Source organism: Meriones unguiculatus, chromosome 4 (assembly GCF_030254825.1).
Source record: "Meriones unguiculatus strain TT.TT164.6M chromosome 4, Bangor_MerUng_6.1, whole genome shotgun sequence".
NCBI lineage: Eukaryota > Metazoa > Chordata > Mammalia > Rodentia > Muridae > Meriones > Meriones unguiculatus.
The window spans coordinates 5290636-5308199 of NC_083352.1; the positions used below are offsets into that span (position 1 = coordinate 5290636).

General features: G+C 47.8%; 1 protein-coding gene across 1 annotated transcript in view; it reads left to right on the plus strand.

The window, feature by feature from the left end:
• Positions 1-473: 473 nt before the first annotated feature.
• Myo16 (myosin XVI) overlaps positions 474-17564 on the plus strand; it is a 450668-nt gene continuing 433577 nt past the window's right edge. The window contains exon 1 of the mRNA XM_060381367.1: positions 474-605. The gene's annotated coding sequence lies outside the window, so the exon portion shown is untranslated. The remainder of the gene's footprint in view (positions 606-17564) is intronic.

Consider the following 17564-nt stretch of genomic DNA (forward strand, 5'->3'; position numbering starts at 1 on the left):
TGGCTGGCACTGGGGGAGAAGACTGCACTTGCTTCTGTAGCTTTAAAATCGGTCACCCATTCGGTCTGGACAGTTGCCACAGTCCCCGGGACTGGAGGCCTTTGTTCTGGTGGGGTGTCTGAGGAGCGCCCCGGCGCAGTGCGCAGTGCGGCCCGCCTCCCCGCGGAAAAGTTCGAGGAGCTGACCCCTTCCCCGCATCCCGGGCGAGGGAGGGGCGGCAGGAGCCCGAGGGAGGGTGGCGGAGCCAGCCCGGGAGGCGCGGTCTCCGCGAACGCGTGAGAGCGCGTGAGAGGGAGGGAGGGGCGCGGGCGCGGCGGGGAGGCGGGAGGGCGCCCGGACCAGGCCCGGGCGGGGCGTGGAGCCCCGGAGGGACCCGGAGAGCGGAGAGGCCGGGAGCCCGGCCGCGGGCTGGCTAGGAGCGGCGCGGGGCCGAGCGGCGGGAGGGGCGGGGGCTGCGCGCCGCGGGCGGGCGGAGTCCGGTCCCCAGCGCGTCTCCGCGCGTCTCCGCCCGTTTGTGCGCGGTGGCCAGGCGCCCAGGACCAGGGTCGAGCCGGGACCGTCGCTGGATCGCCGGGCACCGGGCTCCGAGGATCGTTCTCCCGCAGGTAGGGCCAGCAGCGGGGCTCTCTCGCGTGGGGAACTTGGAGGAGCCTCCGTCCTGGGTCGTGCAGCGCGCGTGGACCAGCCTCGCGGGGTCCCCGGCGCCTGTCCCAACTGCCGTGGTGAGCGCTGGACAGGCGTGGGGCGTGGAGAAGCGGCTTCTCGGTCCTTCCGGGCTCGCGGGGACCGCCAGGCTACCTTTGGGATGTGGGAAAGAAGGCCAAGAGCGGAATCCTCAGAACTCTGATCTAGCCATAAGGAGGAGCCCCTAGTTGCCATGGGAGATGCAGCGCTGTCACCTATGCGACCGCTCCCGGGGCGATGGGGCGCTCCTTCCTCTTCTTTGGGGGTGGAAGGAGACGGGAGAACAAAGATGCGGCGGGAGCTTGCCAGCTGGTGCCTCCTGCACAGATGCTCTGACCCCTGCCTCGACCCTGTGTCCGCCCATTGTCTTAGAGGCCGGCGCCTAAGTGAGGGGCAGGTCGGGACCTGCAGCGCTGTGCCCAGGCTCGGAGCTGCCATCCCTGCCTGGCTAAACCCCACGGGTGGGCGGAAGCTGTCCGTTTAACTCCTCTCCCGACACCTTCCACACCTCTAAGAGGAAAGAGAGGCGATATCCGGAGTTCCATAGCGATTTGGGCTTTTTACTCACTAGCGGTTCAGGAAGCTTGTGGATGGGTCTGGGGTCGGTGTGTTCAATTCTGGTGTTCAGCGCTTGCCAACTGAAGGGACTATAGTGTTCCCTGCAGAAGCCACCAAAGAGCCAGGACAAGTGAGAGCTGGCTGTTGTGAGCCAGGGAAGGGTTCGGGGCCAGTCTTCACGCTGGCGTGTGCGTCTGTGTGTACGCACCCGCGTTTGTGTGTGCTCGGGCGTGTGTAAGGTATGCAAGGCGTGTTCCTGAAGTGCATGTGCGCGCTTCTGTGTGCGTTTGTGTGTCTGAGAAGCTTTAACCACTTAGGTGGGCGTTTCCTTGAGAGAGGTGGGAAGTCCCGGTGCCCTGCCAGGGTGACAGTTGCTCCACTTCCCTGCCGCCATGTGTGCTGCTCCTGTAGCCCTGTCAAGCCTGTCCCGAAACGTTTAGTTTAGAATCAGGGACAGGCAGCAGTCACCCGTGAGGTGCGACCTTGGAGTCCACGCTCGGGAGGGACCGCTCGCTGCAGATTCTTCCGTGCCACCGGATCGCCGCAAGTTTGCTCCCGGTGTCTTCCAAGGCAGCCTGTCCTCTCCCCGGCTAAAGCGTGCTCTGGAACGTGCCGAGGCTGTTTTCGTTGTTAATGATGCAGAGATGCGAGGAGCAGCAATCCACCTTCACGTACAGTTGCTGGAGGCAGAGACCGGTGTGAAGGGTGTCTGATGGACTCTGTGGCAGCCAGGGTGTCCCCCGTTGCCCTCCAGCCAGAACTAACACAGACCGTACTGCATGCCATTAAAGCCACCTAGAACATAACGTTTGCTTACTGAAGGAATACTTTAATTTAATCCAAATGCCATCCAGAGAGCCCAATGCTCTGCGCTTGTGCGTCCTGTGAGAATTGGGGCAGCTGTTACGAGGAGAGCTGGTGTGTTCTGTGTGCTCTCAAATAGCTGGAGTGTCTTCTATTTGCACTTTGTTCTTTAAAGACACCCTCTCCCCACCGTCTGGGAATGCTTCCAGACAGACACCCCAGTGGCTGATACACCAAGTCATTAATGTTATCTGTGGGCAGTTCCGGGTTTACAGATAACAGCGAGTGTCTATGGAATGGGAGCCCTCTGCAGGACACAGGCTTTCACAGAATGTGAGCATTCTTGAGGGAGACTAAATAAAACGGAAACGCCTCTGAAGGAAACTTTGCTGGGTTCTGCCACATCCATGGACGGAATTCACGTGGAACTCAAATGCACACATTTGTGTCTCTGTATGTGTATATATATACATGGCTTGCAGATAGTGAGTGGGCAAAAAAAACCCACATACATGTGTACGTGTGTGATGAATAGAATTGTACCGTATCTCAGCTATTTGGGGAAAAGTGGTGAGTTTTTTTTTTTTTCCCCCCTGGTTGGAGTCTGTACTCTGCTGAGCTCCCCAAACAGGTGTCTTCCCCTTGCAGATGCCATCGCAGGAGTGAATCTGAGCCAGAGACAGGCAATATGTAGAAAGGAACCCTCAAGGACCTCCTACTACCAAGACTCAAAGGACGTGGGCAGTTTTGTTTGTTTGTTGTGGTTTTTAATGACCAGCTGGATGTGTGCAAATTCGTTGAGTCCCACTGTCCCTGTCCCTGTGAGCCTGGAGGGTTAGCATTGTGCAGACTGGCAGGGACTTGTGGGCATTAGCCCGGGGAGAGCAGGCAGGAATCCTGTGTGGACAGGATGGGACTTTTTCCTCGCCTCCTCTGTCCCCAGGCATCCTTTGGGCCACTTCCTTTTCATAGATTCTGGTCTGTATCTAGTACAGACCAGGTTTTTTTTCTTCAAGATTTTCACTGTGCTAAATGTAAACACCAAGGATAAGGAAACGGTACTGACATAACAGAGGATATAATGAAATCCCGTGAGTAGAAAAGTGGCAGGTAGTAAAAGCAAGTGCTTTTCACCAGAAATACAAGGTAAGAAGGCAGGGACAAGGACCGCCCATCTTCCCCAGAGGCACAGGGACACCTCATTCCCGGATTGGATTTGCCTTTTCTCTAGGATCTTCCTTGATCTGCACAGCACCTGAGGCAGGCCCAGCGTGCTCACCAACCCCAGGGGCCCTGGTTCCAGTCTCTGAACTCCATGCCCTCTCCCTTTGTCTGTTGGGCTATGAGAGGGGAGATGGACATCACTTTCTATGTTTCCTTCCTCAGTGTTTCCCTTCTAAGGCTTCGTGTGGAAGCTGAGCGGTTTGGGCTGAACATTGTTCTCTGTGTGTCTGTCCTGTTTCCAAGTCTTCTTTGTCTTCCTGGTTCACCATCCTGCCCTGAAAACTGTTTCCTAAGAGCTGAAGCAATGCCTTTTAGGATGAAGGAACTAATTGGCCAATCAAGTCTTCTCTCTACCCTGGACATCTTCAAGGGAATGAGGCAACGATGGCATTTAGACAGTGTGAAGCTGTAAGAATCTTACTACTCGCTTTTTTTTGCAATGGTTTTGGAAGTGTGCTGTGATGGCTTTAAAGGTGATGTGCTTGGATGTCATGCTGACAAAAAGTGGACTAGTGAGGGCTAAGCACTTTCATGGTTAGCTTGTTTGGACTATGAAACTCAGAGAGAGAGAGGGAGAGAGAGAGAGAGAGAGAGAGAGAGAGAGAGAGAGAGAGAGAGAGGAGTATTTCTGTGTGTCAGTGAGGCTGTTTTCAGAGAGCTCACTGGAGGCAGACCCATCCTGCATGAGGGCAGTCCAGTCACAGATGCTAGGTACCTGGGCTGGGTAAAAACAGAAAAATTAGAAGGGCATCTGGGCACTAGCATTCTTTCCCCAATGCTTCCTGGCACACTCAGCCAGAGCCACAAGCTGCAGGGTCTTCCCCTCCATGAGAAGTTCCTCAAACTGTGAGCCCAAGAGAACCTCTTGTCTCTTAAGTTGCTTCTCATCTGTCTTGGTCACAGTGATGAAAAAATTAATTAATAGGCGGTCAGTGACTGAAGCATGCAATAACTGATGCTGAAAAGATTAGTGTTGAGTACAGGGGTGCTTTGGCTGCTGACTCTGGGTTCCCTTGAGGCACACAGGAAGGACAGGGTTTCCCTAGGGCACCCCGATCCTGCAGACACAAGTTCTGAGGCTAACACACAATTATCCCTGTGCTGTTTTCCTGTGATCTCTCCTCTGAAAACCACTGAGTCTAGGAATGCAAGCTTGGTGTCTCCATCCAGCGGAGTCAGCTCTCTTTTCTACTTAAGCAAGAGCCTGGAAGGATTTTCTTAGATGCTAATTCTTGTTATTATGATAACCAGGAAAACTTGACAACACATCGGAGCACTAACACTGAGAATGTTTAGATTTGTATCATCTAATTGCAGCCTAGCGTAATTATACACAATACTAATATTTTCAAATATGTTGTTATTTTCCAGTGGCAAGCTAATGTTATGATTTTTTGGGGGGACTTTTCCCTTCCTCCCTCTATTTCCCCGTTATTTCTCTTTCCTCTGCTCCTTTCTCTTCCTCTCTCCCGTCCCTCCTCTCTTTCCTTCCTTCTTCCTTTTTGAGGATTAGATGCTTGTCTCTATGTTTATCCAGGTATAGAACGCCATGCACGCAGTACCTTAAAACATTGTACACACACACACACACACACACAATCTGACATACATACAATTTTATTAACAGTTTGTATTTGTAACAAACGGACCTGATATTTGTAAGTTCTACAGACTTCCCACTCAGCACCCTACCATCCACCTTATTTCTGACCCCCCCCTCCCAGGCCCCATGAACTATCCTTCTGTCCCTCTGCCCCTCCTATTCTTTTCCTCACTTCCCCCTTTCCATCCTGTTTCCCAGCGCTGTGGGCCTGTGGCTTCGTTCTCCCTGTACTTCCTCAGCCACTGACTCTTCTTTGTCTTCACCTACTGTCAGCCTGCAGGACCTCTTCCCTGCATCCTTGGTACAGTGCCTGATCTCCTACATGCAAAGCAGACCCTGCTTTCTCTCGTGTGCTGTCTCTGAGCTGAGTCCATCATGCTCATGCTACCCACAGCTCTCTTGTCCATGGACTCTGTTCCCCCTTTTTCCTCCCCCACTTTCTATTTCCCATCAGTCATGGAGTCACCACCATTTATCTCATGAATATTGCTCAGATTAGTTTTCCCTATTCTGACCTTCTCTGGCTGCCCTGATCTAGGCTTCATCATTCCCCACCAGGGCTCAGGATCCAGGCCCTCATCCATCTTCCTGCTTTACTAGGCCCCTCCAAGTCAGGCTTGCAGTTGCCAGAGTGATTTGTCTTAAATGCAAATTGGACCATGAGACCACTTGCTGGAGGATACAGCGATTTCTTGTTGCCCACAGTGTGAACTGCGGGCTCCTCTGAGCCCTGTAATGCACATCACTCATGCAGCCTGCCTCCTGCCCACCTTCTGTCTGTTCTTCCACTTCTATAGAACCACAGTCCTTGCTCCATAACACCAGCAGGCTGGTTCTCCACGTAGACCTTAGCATCCGTTACTCCACTGGTATTCATTCTCTTGCAGGCTGGGTGTGTAACTTTGTGCAACGAAATCCTGCAGAACATCCTCTCAAAATATCCAGTGTGTGCCTCTCTCCTGACCTCTCCATGGTGCAGGAAATGCTTGTCTATAAACTCTGAGTTACTGGACTGGGCCTCTATGTCTCTTTTCCTGCCCTGTGATTACCACCTCCTTTCTTTCCTAGGTTTGTTAGGTTCCTTCTGTGTAGGCAACACACCTGGGAATTAATAAAAGGAAGGCTGCCTCCAGTTCGCAAACCTGCCCAGGCATATTCCAACCCCATGGCCATCAGCCTTGGCCTATGGAGCTGCATTTAACTCTGTTCTGCCCAAGACGCCCTCCTCTTCATGCTTCTAACTCCCTCTAGGCCTTTCTTCTCACAAACCTGCTTCATTTTGCAGGCAGGGAAAGCGAAACACGGAGCCTGAGAGACTCTCTGGGGACACTGCTGGTTTACCTCAGAGCCACCTGTGCACTTCAGCCTCCTCACAAGTGTCATGCAGAAAGACACACGGTATATACTCACTTATAAGTGGACACTAGACATATAATATAGGATAAAACCTGCAAAAATCTGTACACCTACAGAAGCTGAGCTAGAAGGAGCACCCAGGGTAAGATGATCAATCCTCACTCAGAAAGACAAATGGGAAGGACGTTGGAAGAATGAGAAAACAGGAAACAGGACAGGAGCCTACCACAGAGGGCCTCTGAAAGACTCTACCCAGCATGGTATCAAAGTGGATGCTGAGGCTCATAGCCAAACTTTGGGCAGAGTGCAGGGAATCTTATGAAAGAAGAGGGAGATAGAAAGACCTGGAGGGGACAGGAGCCCCACAAGGAGAGCAACAGAACCAAAAAATCTGAGCACAGGGCTCTTTTCTGAGACTGATACTACAACCAAGAATCATTCATGGAGATCACCTACAGCCCCTGCACTGATGTAGCCCATGGCAGCTCAGTCTCCAAGTAGGTACCTTAGTAAGGGGAACAGGGACTGTCTCTGACATGAACTCAGTGGCCGGTTTTTTGATCACCTTCCCTTGAAGGGGAAGCAGCCTTGCCAGGCCACAGAGGAAGACAATGCAGCCAGTCCTGATAGACTAGGATCAGAGGGAAGGAGAGGAAGACCTCCCCTATCAGTGGACTTGGAGAGGGGCAAGAAAGGATATGAGGGAAGGAGGGTGGGATTGGGAGGGGATGAGGGAGGGGCTACAGCTGGGATACAAATTGAACAAATTGTAACTAATATAAAAAAATTAATTAAAAAAAGTGTCATGCCTGGCTCTTTGGTCTCCCCACCTCCAAAGGGAGGAGCAGTCCTGTTAGGCCACAGAGGAGGGCTTTGCAGCCAGTCCTGAAGACACCTGATAAAACAGGATCAGATGAATGGGGAGGAGGTCCCCCCTATCAGTGGACTTGAAAAGGGGCACGGTGGAGATGAGGGAGGGAGGGAGGGACTGGGAGGGAATGAGGGATCGGGACACGGCTGGGATACAGAGTTAATAAAATGTAACTGATAAAAAAAATAATAATAAAATAAAAAAATAAAAAAAAGAAAAAAAAGAAAAAAAAAGTGTCATGCAGGAAGCCCACCAGAGGGACAACAGGTGACACAGCAGGCTTGTGTGCTCTGTGGCCTGTTGACAGACAGCCTCTCACCTAGGCATGTTGTCTAGGTCTTGTTTTTATATGAGACACTGTAGCCTAGGCTAGCCTCCAAATCCTTCCCTACATAGGTTGTCCTTGATCCTGTGCCTCAGTTTCCCCAGTTTTGGGATTAGAGGCCTGAGCCATAATGGCCAGCTTCCTTACATCCTCTAATTACACTTAAAGATAACATAGTCCAAGCAAAGGATGCTGTAGATCCTGACTGGATGGCTGAAGAGGCCGCAGCACACGCTGCCTGGCCCTTTATGAGAAATGTTTGCTGAACCTTGATCCTGCAACAGTGGAAAATTAAGCTTACATTAAGGATAGGTGTTGGGCGGTGGTGCACACCTTTAATGCCAGCACTTGGGGTGCAGAGACTAACGAATCCCTGAGTTTGAGGCCAGCCTGGACCATAAAGTAAGTTCCAGGACAGTCAGGGCTACAAAGAGAAACCATGTTTTGAAAAAAAAAGTGGAGGAACAGTTTATTTGGATGTTGGCAGATAGCTGAAAGAAGAGAACAAACTGACACATAAGAAGTCAGCTGAGGGGCTGGGAGACGGCTCAGGGGTTAAGAACTCTTGATGCTCTTCCAGAGGACCCCAGAGCAGTTCCTAGCACCATAAGGGAAGCTCACAACAGGCTGTAATTCCATTCCAGGGATCCAGCAATCTCTTCTGGGCTCTGTGGATACACACACACTCCACACACACACTCACACCCCATATACTCACATGGACACACACATATGAAATTAAAATAAATATACTTTTTAAACTAAATCATAGATTGAGAAAACTGTAAGAGGAAAAAAGATATGAGGCCTACTATGTCCAAATACTTGATGGAATAGCCATATGTTAAGATTTTAAGTCTTGCAGGGTGGTGACGGCACAGGCCTACAATACCAGTACTTGGGAGGGGAAGGGGGAGGCAGGCAGATCTCTGTGAGTTCAAGGCCATCCTAGTCTACAGAATGAGTCCAGGACAACCAGGGTTGAGAAACCCTGTCTCAAATAAAAAAAAAAATCATTCTTATCATTTATCCATACACAATTACCCATAATACACATGGTTACTATATGCAATATGAGGAAATCTAATCAGCTCACAGCCCATAAATACCACTGTGAGCATTTGCTGTTAAAATGTGCGGGTGCGGGGCTGGGTAGGTGGCTCAGCAGTTCAGAGCACTTGCTGCTCTTCCAGAGGACCAGAGTTCAGGTCTTAGGACCCATTACCGGGTGGCTCACAAGCACCTGTAACTCCAGCTCCAGGAGGCCATTGCCCTCTGGCCTCTGTGGGCACCTGCACGTGTGCAGAAACACACACACACACACACACACACACACACACACACAAATAAAATAAATCTCTTCAAAATGGATGCTTGAAGATGTGTATCAGGATGAGTTTAAAGTTAAAAATCACAATATGCTAATTTAATTATGCCTAATAGTCAGCTTTGAAGTCATCCTTTTTTTTTCTAGAAAGAACATATTGAAAGCATTTTAATTTTATTTTTATTTTCAGAATTAGTTGCTGTTTTAGGATGAATCTGGAGGTTCCAGCCTCTGGCACTCAGCTCTCTGTGGCTTTAGTGAACAATCTAAAATATTCAGTAACTCCTGTAAGGATGATAAGCTATCACTTGCCCACTCATTTTCTTCCCAATTTAGATTCACAGTTATTAGCAGCCCAGTGCTGTGTGACTGGGAGTTCCTGGGAAGAGATAGCTCTCTGAGCTTTCCATTCCTGCTTTAAAATGTCTATTAATATTCCTTTCATTTTTTTTATTTAGGAAAGAGAAATTCAATTTTTAAATTAGTGATTTAAAATTTAGTGCCAGATAAAAGGAATATAGGCTAAGAAAGAAAGAACTGTGAGCAGAGCGGAGAAAGCACAAGTCTGGGGGAGCAGAGCTAGGGATCATTCAGACTGCAGAAGCAACAAATAGGGTCTTCAGTCTGCTGAGGCCGTGGACACACAGGCACAGGACAGAGATGTTACCTGGTGCTGCCCCAAGGCAGGGAAGAATCTCCCTGTAACAGGATCCGCAGGAAGAAAAGCTTGAGTGGGAGAAGGCCTGCGATGCACTTCCCTGAGTCAGATGGAGACTTGGGACAACCTTCCCAGGCCTTGTCTGCTCAGCAGGGGAGCAAGGGGCTTTGCAGGGTTAGATGCAGGATTTAATAGGATAAAATATTCAAGGCTTTCCACCAATCCAGAGATCTGGAGGCCTCTGAGCTACTGTGGACAAGACAACTTGTCAATACTACCCTTGAATGTTTCCTTCATTCTGCAAAAGTCTGGGGATTTACAAAGTCTGAGATATTTTTTAAAAAGGTAAAATGGCAAAATAAAAATAATGAAAATGAAGTACTATAATGGCTTGAGTCTAATTAATACACAGGAATTACCAGTGACAGATATTCGATAAGAATATTAGGGAAAATGCCTCTACATCTCAATTTGCATTGAGGATTTTGAAATGTTAGGACAGATGATTATAGAGTCACGAGCAGAAATTGTAAAATTAGATAGGACGTGAATAGGCCGGAAGGATCTCAACAGCACAATAGTCACTTTGTGGTCACTGCATTGTTAGAAGAAAGCAAGAGAGATTCCTGGAAATGCCATCCACTCTCCAGAGTGCACTTGGGAGGTGGCATTTAGCCAGGAAACAGCTGGAGACAAAACGCCCTTTCCTTTCCTATGATCCCCAGCCAGGGGTCAGCTTCTCTCTGCTTGTCACCAACACTACAAAGAGACGGGTTGAAGGTGAATGCCACCTGACCACAATGAAATGTCCCTGTGTTACAATAACCTCAGGTTAAGGCCTGAGAGAGGTCACTTGTAAGGGCAGCTCAGCCACAGCCATCTTCAGGGCATGATGAAGATACCAGAGAAATCAGGAAATGGGTAAAGCGGCTTCAATCCCAACCTTCACAGGGAAGCAACCAGAGGCTAGGAACTGGTGTGTGTATGCCTGTCAAACATAAATTTTACAACTGTGTGTCACAAGGTCACAAATAGCTTGCAGGAACGTGAGGAGCAAGAATGCCCTAAGTCAGTGCAAGTGGGCTGGACCACACACATAGTCCAAGGATGGGGTGAGCAAAGCCAGTGTTACGGCTCACTCAGAACTAAGACTGGGGATCTGGCTAACGCATGTGCAGCTTTACCTCTGGGGCACTTCCGGGACAGTTGTGTTGATTTGGGGATTATTGCTGGCGATAAACACTAGCATCTTTCTGAGTCCTTTAGTCTGCTCGCTGGACCCCGTGTGCATATTTATGCCACACCCCCGGCTTTAATGACTGTAGCTTGTAATGTGTCATTGAATCAGTGTGTGTAAAGCCAGCAGCACTGTAACTTTGCCCTTCTTCCTGACCATTATTGTGGGTACTTGGGATCCTTTCAGCTCCCATATAAACTCTAGAGCACCCTTTCCTGTTTCCACACCACCTCTGGAGTTCTGAGTGAGATTGCTCTGCATGTGTGGGTCTCACTGAGGGTGTAGAAATTTCCTGCTACAGATTCTTCCAGTCCATAAACGTATGGTGTCATTTTCATGCTTACTTTTCATGTGTTATTGTAATTCTTTTACACACGTACAAAGTGTTTTGATAGTGTTCACTCTCCATTTGCCTCTTGCACCCTCTCACCCCCCCATTCCCTTCTGTTCTTCCTCACCTCATTGATTCCCCTCTTGTCCCCTCTCATCTCCTGATTCCCACACTCATCCCAGCTAGTCCTCCTCCTGTTTCCCTCTCTCTCTCTCTCTCTCTCTCTCTCTCTCTCTCTCTCTCTCTCTCTGTGTGTGTGTGTGTGTGTGTGTGACCCAAGAAATCAAACACCAGTAAACAAACTAACCCAATTAAAAAATGGGTCATCCCTCTGGCCCTTTCTCTCTTTTTCTCACTTGCAAACCCTGAGACACCCACGGTGCATCTACACTCACCATCCAGTGGAACCCTTCACTTTTCTGCTTATTTTACTGTTCTGACTCAATAACTTAAATTAAATGAAATAATTCTTTTTTTTTCTTGACTCATCTGCACTGAAACCCTCCAGTGATATTTTCTTAAGGTATTATAATTTATTTTCTTTGTTGGCATTCTCTTCTTCATGTGTTGTTTCCCTGATTTTTTAAATTGCCAGTTTGTGTTCTATTTAAGTTCTTTGAAATGTGTTACAAGGAGACCTTGTGTTCTTTGTCAGGTCACTAACAGATATCTACGCATGTGGGTGTGTTGCCAGACATTAATCTTACCCGCTTGTTTGCACCTTGAGTCCCTGCTTCTTTGCATAACTTAGGACATATTTTTATCTTACTGAGACTCAGGTGTCTGAAGAATTAACCAACTTTTCAGTCTTTGCAGACTGACTTCTTTCAGGCGAACACCTTCACAGCCAGTCTGGCTTCTGAGACTGTACTCTCCATGGGTACGTCTGTGTATTCCCTCAGTGAGAGGCTCTCCATGGGTACGTCTGTGTATTTCCTCAGTGAGAGGCTCTCCTGTTTCCTTTTTTTTTTTTTTTTTTTTTTAATCTTATGCTGAGACTCCCTCTAGTGCCTTTCTGAGATGCTCACAGTTTTCTGTTGCTATCACTGCAAGACAAGAACTTGGATTTTTTCCCTGAATGACACCAGGATTCAGGGCATGGCACTTTCATCAGTACCCCAAGGGGTTTCTATTCTGCCACCTCCTATTTCACCAGTCCCATTTCATGTGTTGGCATTCAGTCAGATTTTAACAAGATATTTGGCAAGCATTCCAGAATGTCAACATTGACCTTATCAACTGTAGTTAACACCCGAGTTCGGGAGACTCCGGGCAGGAAAAGATTGAGTCAAGCTAGTTAGTCAGAGCAAAATATCAAAGGACCAGTAGCACCCTTGAAGCACCAAAGACCAACACTGGTGAGACCTACTTGGAAGAGAAGACAAAGAAACATGACAACTTCAGCGGAAGCGCGGCAGAGGACTGATCAAGACTGAATCACGAAGAATGAAGAGAAACTGAAATAAAGCCCCAATTACATACAATTCCAATCAAGACATGGCACGCCAGTTTGAATTGTTCTGCCCAGGGAACGGTTGCACCCTTGAACACAACAGGATGAAGGAGTGTTAGTTATCTTTCCATGGCTGTGGTAAAACACCATAAAACACTTAGAGAATAAAGTGCGCTTGGGTTACGATTCTGGGAGATTAAGGTGCACACGGTGTGGCCGGCATGGAGCAGGCAGCAAGCACGGCGCTTGGGCCTGAACGCTGACAGCTGAGGACTCACATCTTGAACCAAAGGAGCACAAAGCAGAAACGGGGAGCTTAGAATGTCACAAGAGGCCCTGAAACTTCCAAGACCACCTCCAGTGAGGTGCTTCTCCAGCCAAGCTGCACCTCCTAACTCTTGCCAACCACTCACAAAGTGGGGACCAATACTCCAATATCCAAACTTACGGGGGGGGGGCATTCTCATTCAAGCCAGCACAGACGGCTTTGCAGTTAGTGCAATAACAGGAAGCACCACAGTGCAAAGTAAGGTGAACCAGGAGGAAGGCGAAGCCACGTCATGCTACAGGTCTGTGTGCACCCACACTTGTTCCTCAGCATACAGTATTCGGATATGTGTGCTCTTGATACATACAAAGAAGGGTGGCAAGATCGTAGTTTATCACACAGCTTTCCCCATGATGTGCTAAGAACATGGTTTGGCAGGAACTGATCTGACTCAGCCTCCAGGAGTCTGTGATTTGGGGCTGAAATTGATCTACACTCAGAACCCACAGGTGATTTTACTAGGAACCTGAAATGTTTTTGGGTTACAGAAGGATTGTCATAATTATTTTTTATGCTTAGCCTTAGTCTTTTAAATTTACTGTGTTAAAATATACGTGTGTGTGTGTGTGTGTGTGTGTGTGTGTGTGTGTGTGTGTGTGTACATGTATCACGGTACACATGTGGCGGTCAGAAGACAGTCTGTAAGATTGGTTTTCTCCCTCTCCCATGTGGGTCCCAGGGACTGCACTCCTGGCCAGGCTTGGCAGCAAGTGTATTTACCTGATTTCTCTCAGACATCTCTGATGGAAACTAGAACGCCATAGAGAAGATCCGCGTGCCATGAGTGTGAACCAGGAGCATGAGGATGGCGTTAGATGAAGTTGTATTAAGATGGACTTTCACAGACAGCATCTGCCACCTCTGAACGCTGTCGTTTTTCCAGTGGGATGACAGAGTGTTCAGAACTGCCACCGTGGAGGATTGTTGCGCTGGCTGTCATTCATGTCTAAATGAGTCTGTTCTTCGGCATATGCCAGAATGTGCTTTCTCGTTCACTGCTCCTGGCCATTGAGGGCTGTTTCTGCAGCGACCATCGTATGCACTGTATGCAGTGACCCGTCTCTCTCTGCAGGTCTGCCTGTGCTCCTGGTACACAGGTGTAAAAATGTCTACAGGGAGTACCCAGGCGGTGAGATGAGAGCGAGCCCTGGCAATGAATGCTCAAATGAATTAACACTGAAAGCATTGACTTGAGTAAGCTGATGTTTTAGGTCAAGAATAACAAGAGGTAATTTATCAGGAAGGCTTGACACCTACAGCTGATGCTTTCAAAACACCAATGGTGCAAATTTAAAATGTCAAGGGCCCATCTCGATGAGAGACTACTGGCCCAGATATCAGCTTCTGATTGACACTTGGCACAGTGAGCCTCATCAGCATGAAACATGCTGAACATGCAGGACATGCAGAACAGGCAGAGAACCTGCAGACCCCCGGGCCAGTGCCGCAGAGCTTCACCGATGGGTCAGTATTTACAGCCATGCATTTGTTTTAGAGAATCATAAAAAATTAAAGATGTTTCAAAATGGACTAGGTCCATGGAAAATAAACCAGAACTGTTAAAGCCCTGAAAGGGAAGTGTGTGCGCTTTTCCCTGGAAAGGTTTATAGCAGAGAAATGGGGGAAAGATTGTATGTTTCATGTAGAGAAACGAGCATCCTGCTTACTGGGCAGCTGCCTTGGACCAGTGGGCTGGATAGAGGAAGATTATATTAAAGGGTGTTTCTTTTTTATGTGTAATATATTTTATTATTAAAATTATAGATACATGATATAAATCTAACTATATGCATATAGCACAAAAATACACAGTATTAATATAATTTAATACACTATTACATACAACATACATAACTTCTTATAGTATTCATATAATGTGTGTTTCTTGTGGCTCATAAGCCAATGTAAATTTGACCTTAGGAGTTCCAAATAAGAAGAAAAATGACCTCATACTCTGTGGCGTGTGTCTGGAAGGAAGCAGCCAATCAGGAGAGCTGCCTCCCTGGATGTTCCAGATTCTGAATTTATGTGTCATCTCAGGACATCCCCCTTTTTCGGGAGAAGGGAATAGGGCATGGTCCTCAACAGGGAAATCCCAGAATCTTCCAACTGCTCTGCCCACAGCATCTTCCTCCTTGAACAGAGAGGCACTTCTCAGTCCTAAATTATAGCTTCCACTTACATGTGCAATGTGGCTTAGACAGTCATTCCTGCCTTCCACGCACATAATTACTGCTTGTAAAAGGATAAAGTCATAACAAAGGAAAAGGCAAGCACAGATCCTCAAAAATGATGGTTACTACAAAGTCAGAGGCGGAGAGAAACCCTTAAGGTCACAGCGTCTTCTTCTGAGTTAACTCATGGGCCTGGCGTGGTAGCTTCAAGGTTAAGTGTACTGGCTGCTCTTCCAGGGCATCTGGGTTTGATTTCTAGCGCCCACATGGCGACTTCCACCTGACTGTCACTCCCGTTCCAGAGACTCCAATGCTGGATAGGACCTGTAAGCAGACCAGGATGGGAGTTGTGTTTCGTTGTCTGAATTCTAGATGGTTTAAAAGTTCAGTTATTACCTTGTAAAATCAAAAATCTGTCAGGGCAGGACATACATACACAATTGGTGGTATGCCTTGAAATCAAAGTCCTTGAGAGAAATACTGGCTTCAAGCATTTGGGAATAGGAATGAGATAAAAGTGCTTTAAGTAGAAAACAAAACGGAACAGTAACCTCCTACTGTTTAGATATGTTCATATTTCCTGGAGACCAGCAGGGTGACTCGTTTTTTTAAATCCCTGTTCCAAAATGATCATTTTTGCCAGTCTGGAAGTCCCGATTCCACGCAGAAGAGCGCAGGGTAGTTTAATCTGCACAGCAGATGGCTCCAGGTCAGCGGCCAATTGCAGTTTGTAGCAATCATGGGAGGTGTAGGGAGCCAGCACTCTGTGGAGCGCACCTCTTGGTGAAAACATATCAGGAGGGCAGCTCTCTGAAGTATTTAACAGTCTCCAGCTCTGCTCTGCCTCTGTCTCCTCCCTTTCTTCCCCTCTGCGTCTGTCTCTTCTCCCTCTTTCCCCTGCCTCAGCCTCTCTCTCCTCCCTCTTCGGCCCCTTTCCTCTTACCTTCCTTGCTAATGATTTGTCCGATCGTCCTCTTCCTTGTATGCACAAGCATATGAGTTGCTCGAGTGCACCTCACATCTAAATTCCAACCACGTGAAGCGGGGAGACATTTAATTGTAGGATAAGCAACACATAGAACACACATTTCAGGGGGAAAGCACACAGATAGCCAAGGGTGCACACTGCTTTAGGAGTTCACAAAGCCCGTCTCAAGAATGGATGCTGTATAACAACAGTGAGGTCTTTCTAGGATCCATAATAAAAGCACCATGGAACGTGGTGTTTGGCTTCTGTTCACCTTAAAAGAAGGAACACTCGTTATATAAATAAACTGAAACAGGAGGCACAAAGGACTCGGCGGTTTTATGTGTTAATACTGTATCTGTTTTGTGAATATAATGTGAGTATGCGCTTGTGTGTGTGCACACAGCGCTTTAGAGAAGGACGTTGGTGTCCTCCATCATTCTGTGCCTCATAACCTTGGGACAGGGCCTCTCACTGAGGCTGGAGCAAGTGGTTTGGGCTAGTGAACTTCTGGCATCTGCCTCTCTCTCCCGCTCTGTGCTGCAGTTACACAGTGCTGCCATGCTCAGCTTTTACATGAGTGCTGGGGATTTGAACTCAGCCTCTTTGGTGTGCATAGCAAGCCCCTTACCCACTGGTCCATCTCTGTGGCCTGAGTTTAGTGCCACCCCTTTTCTTTTTTGTAGGAGACATTATTTTATATAAGAAATGTCTAAAGAGTCTATGTAAAACTGCTGAACTGATGTACAAGTTGATGCAAGATACAAATCACACAGAATAGGCACCCAGAGCTCAAGATCGAAAGTCAAAACACAGCACAATTGCATCTACTATGTCTGGAGTCTCTGAACAGGAGACAGACAAAACAGCCTGGTTTGCCAGAAGGCCGGATGATAGTGACCCAACACTAGGCAATAAAGTAAAGGTGAAAGACCTGTGCATTAAACCACAGCAAGGTCGAATGAAGAAGCTAAAGAAATAGAAAGCCAGCAGATGTAAGCTTTGCTCCATATTTTCCTATTCTTATTAAGGTTTCTAGTTAGAAAATGTATCATGCTGCATTGTAACGTTTTCACACATGTGTGCCTGTGTACCTTGCCCTTATGCTGCCTTCACAGTGGCTTTTTCTGAAGACCTCTGCACCCCAACAAGATGCCCCTTCTGTATCTTACAGACCTTCTGTTCCCCTGAGATTATACTGCCTTTCCTTTCAATGATCATGGAACCCTCTCTGCTTTCACACTTCCTACTCTTATCATATATGCACATACACACACAGATAAGAGGTTAAAATCGAGCTGGACTTTACCTTTTGACTTAAAACTCTAATCCAAGATCCATCAGTTTATAAGATAACAATTTACCAGAATTTTTAAAGAGCTTGTCACACACAAAGTGTCATGAATGTAGTCACCCAAAGAAGACCTGAACAACAACCTCTCCATCTGTCATGCCAGCACAGATGAGGGAATCTCACAAGCAGGGATGGACAAAAAGAGGCCGCTGGCCATCACTGGCTGCTGATGGAGACTCAGTCCTCATCAGGGACAAGACCCCTTAGAGGTGATCTCAAGTGGTGAGCATCTGAATACATGTACATGTAAGGGGGCTCATTGGATATATATACCCATATATTAGTCACACACATGCCACCATAATAAGGA